This window comes from Trachymyrmex cornetzi, unplaced genomic scaffold (genome assembly GCF_001594075.2).
Source record: "Trachymyrmex cornetzi isolate Tcor2-1 unplaced genomic scaffold, Tcor1.1 scaffold418, whole genome shotgun sequence".
NCBI lineage: Eukaryota > Metazoa > Arthropoda > Insecta > Hymenoptera > Formicidae > Trachymyrmex > Trachymyrmex cornetzi.
Window position 1 is genome coordinate 3,909 of NW_017298939.1, and position 3,724 is coordinate 7,632.

The window sequence follows — 3,724 nt, forward strand, 5'->3', positions numbered from 1 at the left end:
TGAAACTTGTATTGTTGTGAGTTGAAAATCTTTGTCAGATGTCAGAACAAGGAAATGGCGTCAATGACGCGGTCTGATGGCAACTACATTGACAGCTATCGCTATCTATTGGTAAATTCCGGTTTCATATTTACTTACCTGGTACATCTTTTTCGCGTTTAATCTATAGGAGTATGTTGAAGCAAGCGAACAGACCTCTTATCTTATCGTTGTGATATATATATACAAACTTACCTTTTTAAAAAAAAGGTAAAAAAGCGCTAAGCGTTAATGAAACTGACCCAAATGGTGCTTCTCGTAAAGAGTCACTATTTGGGCCAGTTGCACCAACGCCAATTACTTAATCTGCCGTAAAACTGATATATAAACTTACCTTTTTAAAAAAAAAAGGTAAAAAAAGTGTGTGACGTTCCGCGTTTTCCCAAATAATTGGCTTCTATTTCTCGCCGTAATTGCTCGAAATCTCTTATACTTCTGGTTGGGAAATCTAGTAGAAGTTTTCCCTTCAATTTTGTATTTTGTATTTCTTCTCGCAGGGCTGGCGTTTATAAATTCCTGCATTTTCTGACGTGAATGTCCGTTTATTTCCGGCATCAGACTCCGTACGTCTTTTAGACGTAGGTAGCTCACGGATCGTTTCCTTAATTCTCGTACGTCATTTAATGTTCGCCCGTTACGTTCATCGTTCCGTGTTGATCGTCGGGTCGTGACAGTAAAAAATTTTCGCGATCGTAGCGTGCAATTTCTATTCTACTCATTCTATCTTGCAATCCCATAATTGCTTCTAACATTCTATCTAATAACTGTTCTTGTCTAGCTTGAGTGTCGAGCTCAGTGTTTGAGATGCGAGTGCGTTTTCGCCTACAATGTTCCGAAGACGACTTATCTCTGTTTCTATTTCCGCGGTTGCTATCGGTTGATCGTTCGCGACGTTACCGTTTTCGCATGATTTCGACGGTTGTTGCGTCGCCATATTTCCCGGTGCGGAGTGAGTGCGTGTCGAATAAATTACTCTCGTATGATATTAACGAGTGCTGTCCTTGCTCACTCCTATTGTCGGCTAATAGACTGTAATCGGAAACGAGTGGAAATACTTGCTCGATAATAATATTCGGATGTAGTTCCGAATCGGATTCGCTATTGCTTAAATATCGCGGTTCTAAGACTCGGCGCACATTATCACGTATGTCTTCTACGGCTTCGGCCACAATACGCACGGGACTGATCTGACTAATTCTAGTACGCGTTGGTACAGACTCGTTGTAGATCCGCGAAGATATCGATGCGTTAAATCTATCGTGATTATTTTCGCTTCCGGACATCCGTTTACAAAAAATTTTTTCAGACTTACATTAACGCAGTTAATCGCATGTTGCTTGTAGTCCGCTGTTCGCTGTTGTAGGTCGCGCCTCTCGGGTTACGCTGTTATCTGCGTCCTGGTCGTCGGCTGTTATATATGCTCGCTGGGAAAGGGAATCTGACTTCTGTTCTCCTCTATGGGCTGTTTCTTCACCGTTTTATTTGATCCCCCTTATTTACAGGTTGCTGCTGCTGTCACTGCTCCCGGATCCTAAGTCAGCTGAGTGGATCCCACCGCTGCCACCAAAATGTTGTGTCGCTATACGGCACGGTCCGGGATCCACGAAGAACTTGAGGAATGGTTAATTAATTATCACTTTTATGTAGTCTATTAGAAATTAAATTGCCTTTTATTTCCACAAATTACTAGTGGTGTTAATTTATAATAACATTTCCACTTATCGGTACTCGCGTCACGGTACATACTCTAGGATTCGGTCGGCGCGACGCGACGAGTTACACTTGTTACCGTTTTTTCTGACCAGCGACCGCGTGTGCGGTCGCGCTTATAATCTACATTTTGAGAGTCAACCTTGGGCCGTCCGCGTTGATCCGTCAGAGTTCCGTTTATCGGACGAGGCCAATCTCCGCGCAAACATCTGAGTCTGCGTTTCTTGTGTTTATGATATTATTTTAAATAATACAGTTTCGCTAATTGTTTAATTATCTTTTTGGTACATTTCGTAGCGCAATTGTCACTCGTGCAATTTAGCACTCGTGACAGGGTCATGACCTTGACAACATATCTCAAGGTCAAAGTCATCGGGGCTGCCTCCCCTATTCGTGAGTTTTACCCAATAAACATTTTTAAACGTTATTTAACGTTTATGAAATGTTTGTTTTACATCAAATTACTAACAAATTGTGTATAAATACGTGAGCATTAGGAGTCGCCGCTAGATATTTGTTGCGTAATATTCTCTCTCTCTCTCTCTCTCTCTCTCTCTCTCTCTCTCTCTCTCTCTCTCTCTACTCTCTCTCTCTCTCTCTGGTATCTATAATATCTACATTTATAATTTAGAACGTTTCGGCTAACCGTTTTGAACCATCCTCAGCAATAAAGATTACCGCTTCTCACCCTATTGTCGAACTGCATCTCGCAAAATCGCAGCTGACCAACCGTACTAAAAATTGTATTGGAAATTTGGTGAGAGACAACCATCTTCAACCATAGTCAATGTTGTGCCATCCAGTTGCTTAGCTGAGTGGAATAAATAGTGGAACTCAAGCTAATAATTGCAACAAAATATTTTATTATTCAAAAATTTTTTTTATATATTTAGGAATGATATTAATTACTGTACGTTGACCGGTAACCCATCTCCAATCACAACCGCTAATGAATCCAAGCATCGTCAACACATTACAATAATTTACTACTCGATGTTTAATAAGATTAAAACACATAATGGTAACAGTATATGGAGAGAAAAATTTTCTGCGATGTTCATCACGATGAATTCCTTAGTACAAAGAGAGACGTGTTGTACCGAACGAAACGTGTCGGTTAATAATACAAAACAAACATATTATAGCTTATTGAGAATATCTATGTATCCATGATTCAAAGCCTTAGTGTCTGTTTTCATGTTATGACCATTTGATTGATGATTTATATATAGTAAAGCATCTCTGACATTAGTCGTTTATAGTAATTTCTCTCAGTATCCAGAACTCTCACATTTTCCTAATCAAAGTCATGACCGAAATTAACTCTATGTTCTACTGTGATCACCGAACGAGTGGACGTAACTCTACGAATATGATTGCGATGTTCTGCTAATCTCGTATTTAATTTTCTTCCCGTTTGTCCTACATATGTAGCCTCACGATTCCGACATTCTATTTGGTAAACTACATTCCTTTTGGAAAATTGCCTTCGGCAATGGATCTTTATGCACCCTGATAAATTTATTTAATTTATTAATACTGTAATGAGTCACCCTATGCCACATACCGTTAATACATTTACAGAACTTGTTAGAAATACCATTAATAAACGGAATTATAAACCACCTGATATGTTCTTTTCTGATAGCATTAATAGAGGTCTTACTCTTACAATTGGATATTTTTTAAATTTCTTTATCCTGTTGTTTAAAATCTCAAATATAAAATCCAACAGGGGTAGTCATTTTCTAATAAAATACTAATTATAAAATTTATATTTCTTTTGTGAAACTCTGGATGTGAAAGATAAAACACTCTATCAATCAAACTCAAAATTGTACCTTTCTTTTATGAAATCGGGTGCTGAGACCAATGGTTCAAAAATCTTCCCGAAAAAGTGGGTTTTCTATACCAGTCAAAAATTAGTCCGTCTTTCTTAATAATAATTGTAGTGTCCAAACAATTAATGATATCA